Raw genomic sequence first — 14,740 nt, forward strand, 5'->3', positions numbered from 1 at the left:
AAACTCACAGCGGAAAYGCTGATCTCGGTGCTCCTCTGGACGGCAAGAAACCCAGGACGGCAAAGAGACGAGCAGAAATCCCACGGCTCCGAGACGGGATGGAGCAGAGCTCACCCCCGAAGCTGGAATCACAGAGGTTCCCGGCAAGGCACAGGAGAGAAGAACCACTGTGCAGCAAGCAGGAGCTCAATGAGCAGAGATGCTGGTCTCCGCAGAAAAAAGGCAGGCCAGCTTTCTCCAGAGCAGCCAGCGGGCAGACTTCCTTCTCTCAGYGAAGCAGCCAAGCAAGTGAAGTTACCCCCTCCACCACACAAAAACACTCTCTCCGAGCGCTTGGCAAGACCGTTTAGGTGGGGCATAGGTATCATTGTCTTCGTTAATCACCCAGCCTCAAGAGGATGACCTGGCAATTAGTGTATCCCAGCAACAAATGGGAAAGAAAAAATTCCCAAAGAAAGGGAACAAAAGGGGGAAAATCTTAACCCACAACAGTGTATTAAATGGATATGGGAGTAGSAAACAAAAGAGTTGGAGAGATAGGGACTCTTGCATATGGAAATATTGGTAGATGGCATGGCCTAGACTTGTCAGATATTCTACATTTAAATTACTGGTTTTACTAGGTGTTTCTGGAATACTGTGAACATCTGCTTTATCATATAATCTGAAATTCAAAGAAAGTGCATTTGAATTATATTGCTATGCATGTTATAGTCATACATGATATCCACAACATGTTTTGTCTACCTGYAATAGATCATACCTCAGCTCTGCTGATGAATTTGAATGTTTTGAGTCCTAAGGGGAAKGGTAAAGGACAACAGGTATTGGAGRCAGAAGTCTGATCTGGTAATCTGTTGAACATCGTCTGCAGCATGGAACACAGTCTGTGTCAAAGTCCAAGAAGCAAGGTCCTGACTTTCAGGTGACAAAGATGTAAAACTCATCTACAAGTATCTTCTTGAGCAGAAATAAGAAACAAGTAAAATGAAGAAAGAAAACAGTGGTATTTTCCTCTGTAATATTAGTGGATCTTAACCTTATCTTGTCTTCTGTGTCTCKTTATTGGGCTTACTTGGACTGAGATGCATAATAAATAACCTCTGACATTATGTTAGGATGCAGATTGTGTTTAGCAGTGCCCTCTGGAGGTTTTTTTTGTRGTGAGTAGAGAGCTGTAACAGCTCCACTGTGCTTTGATTATGTGTTTATACTGGTTGAGCTGGTTCTTTTTAAGTATTTTGCAAGCAGAGCATCATCTGAACTTGGGAATTTTATTCCCAAGCTGCTTGGAAATGTACACAAAGTGCTGTAAGTGATCCATGAAATGGCAGACAAATTACATGCTTGTTTCAAGAGCCAGGTTTTTTTGTCAATTTTTGTATTACAGCCATGCAACAGACCTAGGCAACAGAAATTTCAATTCCCTTCTCTCTTCCCCTAGAAGCTTGTTTCTGTCTGTAGTGACCTAGCAGTGTCTGAAAGAAAAAGGTCATCAATTCAGCTTTTAGTTCTTGGTGATCAGTGATTAGACTGGAAAAAAAAATCAACCTTTCTGTGAGGGTCTTGTGTCTCTTTCAGCCAAGTTAATACTGTGAGAGTGCTGTCCAAATATCCCTAAAGTACTGCAAGCTGCAAGCACAATGGGCATKGTCACCATCAGAGAGGCATCATATTTTGAGCTGTTTCCTATGGAAATCTCATAGAAAAGATGGTATTTTCAAATTCTGCTYTTTTTTTAACCTATTTGTTAATGGTCTGTGTATGGTGGCTTAAAATACTTTCCAGTTGCAGGACGGATTTTGCAAATAGTTTCTCATGTGACTTACGTGAAAATTGATTGTTCATTCCAAATCATCATTGATTSAATGGTAACCATTTCTGTGCAAGAATATCATCGCATAAAGTAGAGCTTTTTCCTTACTATATTTTTTTGTAATTTGCTCTCATTGCTGCCTGTGCCCTGCACATTAACTAAAATATGTTTTCCAGTTATGAGGCTCAGACGAATGAGAACAGTTACAAGCCAAGAGCTCTGTCTTCTATTCTGATACTGTGCAGGGATATCTTTGTGGTCTCCAGAATGTCATCAAAGTCTTCATTACTAAAATCTTACTAAGAGTATGTGGATCATCACACTTACGTGTGTAGATTATTTAAAGAGACATATTTGAAGTTTTTGTCATGCAGAAGCTTGACTTGCTTACCTGAAGAACTGAAGCAGCGAAAAATGTAACATTGGGACTAGCTGAGAATATACACACAAAAGAATGTGAATACCGGAAGTTATATTCCTAGATAGACCTGAAAAATACTAAACTACCTAAATGAAAAATGGAATCATTAAAGAATAATGCATTTGAAAAATTATAGAAAGCTGGTTGACTTTATTCATATTTAGAGAAGTCTCTAGGTATTCTGTGTCATGTTCAGGGGTTTAATTTTGGTAAATTAACACTATGTGGAGCTGTGGAGCTTGATCTTCAAATTTAGACGAGCATCAAAACCGCAAAATAAAAGGGGAACTGCTATATGAACCTCTACTTTTAGGCTATGCTGCAGCAGTCATTTTTATAGCCACTGAATCATGCCAGCTTCTCAGCAGTTCCTTGATAGAGTTAAGTAGACATTTTCCTAAATGTAATCAAAGCTATTGTTTTCAGTTAAAAAAAAAAAAAAGAGGAGCATTTCAGCTTTTTTAGACACATTCACCCAGCTGTTGAGTGGGAAGCAAACTGGTTGAAATGCTAGCAGAACAAAGTACAATTCTGTACTCAAAGCTTGTTTTGATAACTRTTATTTACCATTGGTTGCCAGTTTTTCAGCTTGTATGTGGCTTTATGACTTGGCTTATTACTTAGTTATAGTAAATAAATAATGACATGCAGAAAGCTTTCCATTATTTATCTCCTTAGGCATCATATGATGAAACATAGCACCAGCAGTTCTTAAATAATCGTAGGGAACACAGGTCTTGGAGTAACTGGCTTCAGTCTCATTAAGGATAATTACCAGGTTTTATTAAGATTACTATAATTCCATATTAAGGGTTACTTTTCTGTTTTACTTATGTAGGTCCATGAAAAGATCTGACTAACTCAGAATATATTGAAATTATSTCTGTGACAGGAAATGCACATGTTTTACAGAAGACAGATGCAGGAACATGTTTAGTCAGAAGACTGATTTAGCAAGTGCTTTAAGTGCTTTAGTAACTCACATTGGCTTTTCTTGTAAAAAGATTAAACCCTATAGSTATACATTTTTAGTGTGACATACCATACTGTTAAGTGGTTCTTATTCACAAGTTAAATATTAGTGAAGTATGCTTTTAATATACTCCTAAATACAGCTACAGTATCAGCTCTTAAGCACTTTTTAGATCACTGATGTTTTTCCCTAACAAATACCAGCTCAATGTTACTTTACTGACAGTTATAAGAATATTATTTCATTAGTAAGTTTGAAGTGCTCTTGTCACTTGAACACAATGGGCTGTCCTTATCATTTGATGTCAAAAAGGGCACCAAGGGCAGCAAGAATGATCAAAGGCCTCAGGACTGCAGGCTGCTGAGTAGGATCTGACCAAGGTTTGAAGTCATTGAAAAGAACGCGAAATGACTTTGTTGCTCATGACGTGAAAAGGACTGCAAATGTGAATGTACCTTCGAGATATGTGAGTGAAAGCCTGTATATATGTTGTTGTTGATCAGCCAGAGAGGAGGAACGGGATCAAGCTACGTGTGTGTCCATGCTTATGTGAGTGCACTCTGTTTGCATGGGAGACGCAGAATGAGGAGATGCAGGGCAACGTTGCAAGGTCTGTCCAGCTTGATGGCACAGGAGACATAGAAGGAAGAGATGAGGGGAAAACATTGCAAAATCTGTCAAACTGAATGGTATGAACAAGGACTGGTGTTCACTTTCCAGTATAAGATCTGGGCAGTATCCAGTGAAGCTTGCATTTGGTTAGATACTAAATAAACAGAAGGATGAAGTCAGCGTGCTCACTTCTTGTGTAGGCTGTTCCATTGCAGGCACATGTTTTCTCACCATTTTGTGATTTTTTTCCACAATCAGTTCATCAGCCAGAATGTATTGTTACTTGACGAGTGTTAACAAGGTTTCATAAAGGTTAAAAGTCATAATGCCAATAATGAAAATCACTSTCATTCCTGTGTTGCATCCATTTGGAATGCATAATGCATAGTTCATAAGCAGTTCCTGGCATTAAATGGGGTAAGATTTTAATCCTTCAATCACAGTRTCCAATGATCCTTCAGCTTTTACTCGGCAATGCATCTCAAAATGTATTTTTATTCTTTGACAGATAATCCATTTCATCCAGACACCTTGTACAAATAGAATTCTAATTAATCTCTGTTGACATTAAAAAAAAAAAATAAGAACCTTAGTGACTCACCAATTACAAATTACTTTTTATGGGTGGATTTGCAAAATTTTATGTTTTGTTTAATTCTTCTGACAGACATCTGAGGGCTCACAGGAAGGTGCATCAGCAAAACTGCTCTTGTAACCTTGCTTTATCAACTGTAATAAACTACCAGTGTGAAAGGCTTGTAAGCAAGCACTGAAATGCATAACTGAAGTCAGTAGAAAAGTTAATTTTGTAGATCTAGTCCTTGCAACTGTTCAGTTTTGCAGCTGCTGTTGAACATAGATACTTGCAACAGCTCAGAACCCCTCAGGATTTATCTCTGTGTAAACATGGGAAAACCAGGTATGCTGTTTCTCAGCAAAATCTGGAGAAAAGCTGTATTTAAAATAAGTACTTGTTGTGTGTCATTCTTGGATTTGTGAGACTTTTATACAGTCCTTGAAATACTGAGATTTCATCCTCCCTACTACTCCCACTAAGAACCAGATTTCAAAATAATATACCGCTTGCTGAGACCCAAACTAAAATTCCCRTCTTACAGGGAGAATCCTGTGCTGTGTTGTAAAGATCTCAAGAGAAGTTTTCAAATGTGGCATTAAAACCTATATTACGGAGCTGAAAACTCAGCTTCTGCCAGCAGAATAAAGAACGTGCAGAAATACAGGATTTTTCACCAAGAACAGGACATTATAATTTCGATATTGACAAACATGGGGAAAACACCAGCAATCTGGTGTTTCTACATATAAATGACTGGTAAAACACAAGTCACCCTCGTGTCAATAGCTTGCTTGACCAGGGCTAGGTGTCATTAAAAATGTAGGAACTCCAGACCTAGATTCCAAGTTTCTCTTGTTACAAATACTGGTGTGCATATGCAAGTACTCTGCTTGGTAACAGGTCTGTCTGTGCTACCTGTGCTGATGATTTATTCAGCTGAAAAATCACATGGCTCCATACTGTGATACCTTGTATAACACTATCTTTAAATTAAAAGCCCTTGCCTGAGCATAATTATTTAGTAAAGGCAGAACTGCTGTAAGAAAGGTCTCTAGCACTTGGTATTGCGTTATCAACCCTAACAGTCTTCTGGTCTGGTGACTTGTGAAAAGCAGCAAAACTGCAAAGTCACACTGTGTATCTGTCAGAAGCAGATGTCAAGTGACATTTCCTTGGATTTAACCAAGTTTGTTTTGAAAAAGAGRGAATAGGTCACTAAAGCATGTAACCGTTTTTCCTAACTTGAGGTAAATCTGTCAGTAGCGTTGTGGTCAGCTCAGCAGAACRTAGCTGTAAGAGAAACTGGGACTAGTTTTGTTTCTTGATTAATACCTCCAGAAAGAAAAATCTGCTCTAGGGGGTGCAGGGATCAAGTCAGCTGTATTTCTACTCGAGAATTTTCCAAATCTGTGCTGAGACCTCATGCTGTCCCTTCTTTCACAAGGGAAAAAATCATGCTGCTGTGCAACGAAGAGCAACTGGAACTGGCTTAATTTTTGTAAACAGACAGTTATATGTGAGTATGAATAAATATATTTGAGCGTCTGTATTTCTTTRCTACAAATGATTTTATAAACCCTTTAATATTTAAAAATACCAATATAAAGGGCAGTGGTTAAATACTACAATTAAAGCAGAAGAAACATACTTACTCCAGAACTGGCTGCTCTAAAAATAGGACTCATAGGAGACATCCTACTCTAATACAAAAATGATTGCTATTAAAACTAGTAATATTGAACACAGGATGTGTTATAGAACGCAGTAGACTCCTCATTTGGGTCACTATGTGTAACAGGGAGTTTCAGTTACCTTGGCCATTCTTGCTGATGACCCCACCAATGCATCTTCTACACGTGGGCCCAGGAACCCCCCTTTAAGTTCATGCCCAGGCACCCAAGCCTTGCTAGAGCTGAGCTGTAGGTGGGTCTGTGCCCAGCCGTGTCCACTGTCATACTGAYTTGCTGCTTTTCCTGTCTGGGCCATTGGTACATACTGTAGATTGCCTTGTGTCTGGGCCTGTCTGGCTGTGCCCAGCCTGTTCTGGTTGAGTCTTGAACTGAACTCATGACCTTGACTGAGATGGGATTGTTTAGAGATGTGCCACCAACCCTGGTGCTGCATAACSTTGGTGTTAAGCCCTGCTGGGGAAGATGTGGTGCTGAGCTTGCCCACTGCTCATGGTTCATAGCCCCTCATGGGGCAGCCCTGCTCTTGCAGCTCACTGACAGTTTACCTTGCAAGGATAATAAAACTAGTTACATGATGATCATAATGAAGCTTCAGAGGTATGACATATTCCTTTGATGTCCTTCAGTCTGCTGTTATTAAGATACAAGTTTACCTTCTCCATCAGTAAAATACATTTAGAAAACATTTTGAGATTCTCAGATACGAGATACTGTGTTGATGCTTCACTTTGAAAACCGCAAAGTCAGCTAATTTAATCTCTTTCTCAGGAAATTCTTGCTTCTTGTGAAATAAGCCAGATGACAAATAGCAAGATTCAGTGCAAAAGAAGTGGTCACTTTCTCAAGTCTTCTTTTGTGAACTCACACCCGGGATAGAAAACGGGGCCAGAATAGACCGCCTTGTTCCCCCTGAAAGCAGCCATATGAGTTTTCAATGTAGTTACTTTCTCTTTTTCAGAAACATAGCTATTTTCCTGTTACTTTTACCTGCAACTGCTTCCCTAAGTTAGAAGTTCAAATAAATACAGTAAAGTGATGCTGGGATGTATGGCCTGCTCTTTGGGCAGGCAGTTTATGAAAACAGCWAAGAACCTCCCTGCATTCAGGTATATTTGCTGTAGTATAATCTGCTGTATTTCAGAGTGCTTTTTTAAATATACCCAAATGCAGCTTACATTACTGAGATATATATTTACCAGGTTTTGGAGGAAAACAAACACAACTGTATCATGCTGTCCTAGACTACCAAACACCAGAGGAAAAACCTTTTCCTGAAGAAAAGTGGAGTTTTAGAAGGCATTGTATCCTATTAAAACACTACTAAAAAGAACAGTTCAACTTAAATCTACCAAAGTGGGAAAAAAGGTAATAATTACACTGAAAATACAAGCCGGATTTACTAACATGTTCATATTTTGGTTCTCATATCTCTCTGTCTATTTGGATATAATTGACAATTTTAAAATTTCAAGGAGGGRGTTAAAAGCAGAAGAAACATACTTAGGTAGTGTCGCTTCTGTCCCTACAGCCTGGCTAGTGCAATTGGTTTCATCTTGTTTTGCAGCTGGTCTTCACAGAGTGTAACTTAATGGCACAGAGCCCAGCTGTTCAAAAGGCTGTGTGTCTGTGAGCAGCGTGTGCACGCATGTCAGCTGGCAGTGCCGGCAGGAGCAGAAGCACGGGCAGGGCAGTAACCCATACTGTGCTCTGTGCCACAGCTCCCACTGCCACACAGCAGTGAAGTGAGAGGCTGGTGTGGAGTAAGCTTGAGCATCTAGCTATTCATAGCTGCATGAGGCTGAAGAACAGTTTAACTTTTCCTTATTTCTTACTTTACCTTTTCCCTCATTTTACTGTGAAGCTTCTGGTTTACAAGGCAGCAGTAGACCCCTTTACTAGAGCATTTACTTCATGACTTTGGAACATGAGAACAGTTTTTTACGGCAAATAAGGTTTAAATATAAATCAAAGCAGTGTACATGTTCTCCTGTGTAAACCCCAGGTTGGAACAAGTATCTGCCCAGTCTCCATGGTCAAAACTTTTTTATTAAAACAGACCTTTGTTTGGCTAAAGGCCTAGACAATAAGAGTTTCTGAACAGGAGTTCAGTCATGCCTAACTACAGCTTGTTACCCCTGTTTATTAAAGGTGGTTATGAAAGAAAACAACTACAGGAAACGCTTACTGGAGGAAGACAGGATCTCAAAAGTTGCAGCTCCAGGAAGGCTCCAGTGTCCTCACAGGAGCAGACCTCAGGTTATGTTAAAAAGGGTTTCTGTGATCTTTAAGACAGGAACACGGAATTGGAGAAGGTCTCCTTATTGCCATGTCCAGGACACCAATGTCACAGGACTCAGGTCATATAATCCTTTTTATAAACTTATTGAGCTCTAGCTGTAAATATTTTGCTCTACATGTTCACTGAAATGCTTCTTCTGAGCCTCTTTTCTCTGAAACTCTCAAGAAGTCTAATCTCTACGGTGCATTTAGCATATAGTCACTGTTTTAATCGTTGTCTCCTTGCCACTATTGTCTTCTAAACAATTTCTTTCTTGGTGGGGTATTTCTCCAATAACCTATGTGAGGTAACGTGTTGCTTAATAGCAATTCTGTCTTTACTTGTACAGGCAGGCAAAATCCAAGGACTACTCAAATACTATACAAAGGGCAATGACAAAAAGAAAAACTATGCAGGCTTGGAAACAGGAAGCTTAATTATCTGTTATGATTATGCTTTGAAATAATGTATGTTATATGTATAGCCCAGAACTGCAGCAAAGTCATATATGCAGTTGTGCTGCTGTTACTGACCGGGTACCTATTGCAGGCAGAATGGAAGCTTTGGACAAGGTTTATCAAAGAGACCCTTTCTTTGAGTGCAGAAAGGATTGACATGCTTTCTWAACTCCTTCTCAGAGAGGAGTCTGGTGTGGCTGGATCCAATCCTGGCCCCAGACCTGGTCAACAGTTTATTACGTTATATTCTACTTATTCTTCTATATTTATATTATACTTCATACTTACTCCATTATAACTAAAAGATTACATAGGTGTAGTTGAGCCTTTATATGATTTTGTCCCAAATGATGGCAAGCCAAATATATTTGTATAAATAAATTATTTCTTCAAATTGATGATGATAATAATTAAACTACAAGATCTTAACTAGAATTACTACWCAGTATAGATAGTTGTAAGTACTAGTATGGTGCACTAATTATTGAAGCAATATTGAAGGAGCAAAGGAAGCAAAGGAATGATTAAGTAGATATTGATAATCCCCACCTATACTGATGACCATGGACTCATCTCTTGCTTAGCCATGAGGACTAACTTTGAGAGTTGTTCCTAGTCAAGGAAGGAATCTCCACACTCCAAGAAGGAATATATTACAAGATGCAACCATTACAAAGTGGGGCTGAGCTTTTATAACACTTTGGGTAAAGTGACTATCAGTCTAATGTCTTCAGGCTAGCTGTGTCAGCTCTGTGTAAGTTATGAGTAGTATCACTGAGTCTTTCATCAGGTACCTTGTATCACCAKAGCCAGTTTGCCAGGAAACATTGCTTTTCCTCAGAATATGCAAGTTCAGAATTGACAAGTCAGSCTGGTTTCAGCATTCTTCAATACCAAAAGCAGTGTGCACCTTCCCTTCCATCCATTACTGATGGCTTTTTTGAATAAGTTATTGTTCAAGCTGACTTACCCCCACTCTAGGCAGAGCATTCTGCTATAGTACCTGAGGCATATCAATTAATGAATGAAGCTCAAAATATGCCATTCAACAGAAGATGCATGACTTATATCAAGACCCATCACAATGCGGATGCATAGATGATGACCTTTGACTGGAGAAAATCCTGGCCTTTTTGGCATGGGACTGTGATCCTGTTTGTCTAGTTCATTTTAGGAATCACTTCCTACAATTCTTCATAGCTTTCCATACCTGAGTCAAGAAACTTGCAGCTTCTACCCATGAGCAATTCTCCTGTCAGACCAAATTCATAACTAAATCTCAYTGTTTTAGGCAGTAACCAGTCACCCAGAAGCACCAGGAGCATTACATTATCCCAGTGCACAGGGATGGCTGGGTGGCTTCCAGAATAATGCAGTATCAGAGACTGGATAGGTCAGCAATGACTGTTTGAGCAGAGATGGCTGATGGTCTGAAATGGTTTCCACAGTACATCTTGTCCAAGGCTGCTTTGGCTGAAGCAAGAAAATGCTTCTCAGCCTTGGACTTTTTCCATCCTTTTCTCTCCAGTCTGGGGTACAATTGTACAACCCAGCGCAGGAATCCTGTGAGTACCCAACCTAAGCAACTTCCTCCCAGTGGAGGTGACCAGGGCTCTAACATTCTGTTCTCTTGCAGCAATGTCATATACATTTTTAGTTTTGGAAAACTGAACAACTTTGTAGAAATTGAGACTTGGTGTTAAGAACCCAAACAGTCTTTCATACACTCTAGCATAGTGGCAAATAAAACAATGGAGCGAGTAGTCTCTTCTGAAGATAAACTGTTAAACCTTTGCTAAGAGAAGAATGTATGGGATGGTAGAAATTGTTCCCAGTCACAGTATATACTAATCTTCATCCATCTCTGTGAAATTTCATGTAAATAAGCTTCACAGGTGAGAATTCATCAGATTCTTCCTCTCTTAGTTTTGCTGAAGCAGATTCTGCATGTGGTTTTGGGGATTTAACTAGTCCAGAAGCAGGCTCTAACCTCTGACATCTTTCCCAATATCTCAGCAAGGTCTACCCTCTGGGGTCTGCATTTTACTTCACAGCTCTTTAGGAGCATAAGGTATGTGCACGGCAAACATGGAAAATCAATGACTTTGCGTGAAGATCTAAATATGTTGCTTCTGCTCAATAAATTTTCAGCTGTCTTGCTGTTTCAGTTTTCTCACCTCTCTGAGACAGATCTGTGGACTAGGGCTGCAGTATGGGGATGTTCAGAAACATGGCTCAGCAGTTACAGCTTCTTATATAAACTGGGAAGTTCTTTGAAGATCACAGTGCTTCATCTGACTTTATTATTTTCACAAACATTCTGTGTCCCTCTTGAAAAAAAACTGTTGACCTTCTCCTGTTCCCTTTTCCCATCAACAGCTTCTACTTTCTCAGTGACCTTCTCAAGTTTGTAGATCTATTCACTGATACTAGCCTCTGTTCTGCCAGGTTTGCATAGTTAAGACTGACAAATACCTATTTTACGTCTGTAAAGAGTATGTTCGTTGTCTCACTTGAAAAAAGGTTGATTTCATACAGAAATACTGTTGGCCAGTGGCACAGAAATTCTCTTGCTAGCAGTGCTGTGATTAGAACCCCAMTTTTCTGGTGAGATAGATTCCCCAGCTCACCAGAGAAAGCCTCATCTTCACCAGCTGAGACTCAGRTAATCATCTCACCCTACTGCTTGAAAAACACATATATAAGGAATGAGCTTAAACCCACTCTTCAAATTTCTAATGCATCATTGCCTTATGTGAAGTAGTTTCTAATACAGACTTTGCATGGAAGGGATTTCACTTCTCACTTGGAAAAGCCCATTAATGTAAGGTTTTTATGAGTTAACAAACATTAGCTGCTGAGAAAAGGCAGTGAACATAAAACCAAAAGTGAACTCAGTAGTCATTTAAAGTCAGCTTGTAACAATATTTGCACAGTGCACTTACCTGTTTCAGCTGGATTTTACCATATGGCTGCATATTGAGTTTGAGTGAAATATTGCCAAGCACTGACTATAAAAAAGTACTTCAAAGCACACTTGACAATAGGCTAAGGAAAACCAGGATTGTTGAAACAGATGATAGTAATGATCTGAGGCTATGCTTTCAGGCCACATGTTCATCAGAGTATAAGAAAAGCCCGATAGTTACAAAAGATGTGGAAGTTAATAGAAACAGCAAGTTTACAGTAGAAGGTCGTTTTGGGTTAGAAGGGACTTTTGAGGTCATTTGGTTGATCCCCATCCCTACAGAAAGAGAAGACAAACTTGAAATTAGGCTTATTCCTGTAACAGTGAGTCTTTACAGAGGTGGTTTGTAAAACCTTCCTCTGTCACTATTTTGTGAAGTAGATTGTGATATCAGTTTTGGTGGTAAGCAGTATGGTTCTGTCAGATGAAAGAAGAAATCCTGTAAGAAAAAATGACTGCAGTATTTCTTAAGAAAGAATAGGGGGTTTTTGACATCCAAAATTCTAAAAGGCATTTCCAATTGCTCGCATGGTCAGAACTAGCTGGTGGTTTTCTAGTGTGCAGACTTAAGTCTTGTAAGGCATTTCAGCTGGCTATTAGAAATACCTCTTCCACTTCAGTCTTTTCCCAGAGATATTAACCTTCTTGATGTTAACTGCTGCTTTCAGACATGTCTGCACTGATGTGAATCAAGAAATTGGAAAGGGTTTAAACTGATGTTGGGTCGAAAGTGAACTCGGTACATAACAGGTAATCTTGTTCTACTTTATGTTCTTAATCACGGACCAAAGTGCAGCTCACAGCTACTAAAAACATTGTATTTGTAGAAAAGCTGAAATAAACCTACTATAAACCCTTAAAATGTCTGGTTAGACAACAGCGGTGAGGAATGAACAGGAGGACTGATCACCCTATTTGCCAGTCTCTTCTGTGCTAAAATGGCATGTACCTCACTCATACATAGTAAAGCAAGTCAGTGGATTGAAAAAGTAGGTTTCCTTAGCCATACCAGAAAAATTAAATACTTAAACTTTTTCTCTGCTTGCTTGTGAAAAATGGTCGTCATTAAGGTTCAGTGAGCTGTGTTTTGGATGACTAAACTGCCAAGTAGATTCTTTGCAAGTGTTTTCACGCAAACRTACCAACTTCAATTGAATCCATACTTTTATCTGGTACACTGACATGCTATTGCTTATAACAGGCACGTAGTTGAGACAAATGTATGGGTATGAATAGAGGCAGTACATATCAGAAAGGGTATTCTCTATGCCACCCTAAAATGCCAGGTGAGAGTACAAGTAAGTTTTAAAGTCAAACCCTAAGGGCACCTAATAATTTTATGGTCTAACAACATCAACTCTTGACTCACTGTAAAGTTCAAAACTATAAAAAAAATCAAACAAAAAGACAACAACAACACCAAACAAACAACCCCCCCAACAGCCTAAATTAAAAAACAAACAAACAAACAAAACAAAAAAAAAACTCCAACCAACTAAAGAAACCCAAACAAAACAAACCAAACAAACAAACAGAACACAAATCCTTCAAAGATTTTACAGGCAGCCCATCTGTGTGTGAGAACTTGCTCCAGCTGTTTGGAGACAACAGCGTGTAAAACACTAAGCGAAGCAGAAAGAACAGAGACTCATTGTATCACACGCATATCATATGCTCAATGGGTTACAGTAAAAAGCAAGTCATGCATGAATTCGTAGATATATATATAGACTGGCCAAGCTGCTGACAAGCTAACTTTCACATACTCAGATGTGACAGCCAGCTTCATAAGCATCCAGAAAGAGCTGAAAATAGAAAATAGAAAATATACATTTCTAGGTATTCTAATGGCTATTACAGTCAACAATGCTATCGTTCTGTTCATGATGAAATGGGGTGGGTATGGAATGGGAGTGTTGTGGAAAGCTGAGCTGCCTCTGCCTAGGGATGCCAGGTGAAACCTTTCAGTGTACAACCCATTAAGAGGGAAACRCTTACCCATTAAGAGGGTAGTGTTTGCCGTGCTGTAAAATGGGCAGGAAATGCTAACCACAGTTGTTCTTTGCTGCCCACACCAAGGCAACATTTACTGAACAGTAGAAGATCATGTAAGGATGACTTCCATTTCATTTTCAGGAATGATGATAATCACCACAATCTAATTGCAAAGACTGTGTTGTATCATTTATGTTCATCCACATAAATTCAGTTTTAATTACTCCCATTTCAAAATTAAAATGGAAAAAATAATTAGAAAAATGCAAAATTCATTCTTTCCAGGAACATAGTAGGTTAGATTTTCACCATTGCTGACACAATGGATCACAGTTCCCAGTAGAGTACAAATCTGGAACAGGGAGAAATTGCTTGGCCTTATGCACTGACCCTTATATATTGCTAAATGGTGCAAGCCAGGGCACTTCCAAGCTGCTATTCCATCTTAAGCAAAGCAATGCTTCAGGAAACTGCCTCTGATTCTCTGACATCTGCCTAATTTGCCATGTCAGCTGGGACATAAGACACCTCAAGCCTAGGGCAGCTTTGTTTCAGCTGAATCCAAAGGCTACAAATGGGTTATTGAAGGTGCAGCACTTAGATATTAAATTTAACTTGATGTCAGAGAGAGATTACTTTTTGTCTTCCACAAGAAGAATCAATGGCAGTGCTGCTTTTTAAAATCACCTCTCCTGGTGAAACAATGGAGAGTGAATGCAGCTATCCTGGTCTSATAACAGCACTGTAGGTCCTCTCTTTGCTCCCATAAATAGCTGCAAAGTGACACTGGAGAAGCAGTTCCCATCCAAATTCAGAGCAAGTGTTATAAAAAAGCCTTAACCAATGGCAYGCTTCTAAGAGCAAGATAACGACAGAAGCAGCTTCCATGTGATGACCTTTTTCAATCTTGCTACATCTATCTTAGTGGAAAACACAGCTTACCAAAGCCCT

The sequence above is a fragment of the Malurus melanocephalus genome, unplaced genomic scaffold (assembly GCF_030028575.1).
Source record: "Malurus melanocephalus ecotype Western Australia unplaced genomic scaffold, MMel_1.1 scaffold_437, whole genome shotgun sequence".
Classification (NCBI taxonomy): domain Eukaryota; kingdom Metazoa; phylum Chordata; class Aves; order Passeriformes; family Maluridae; genus Malurus; species Malurus melanocephalus.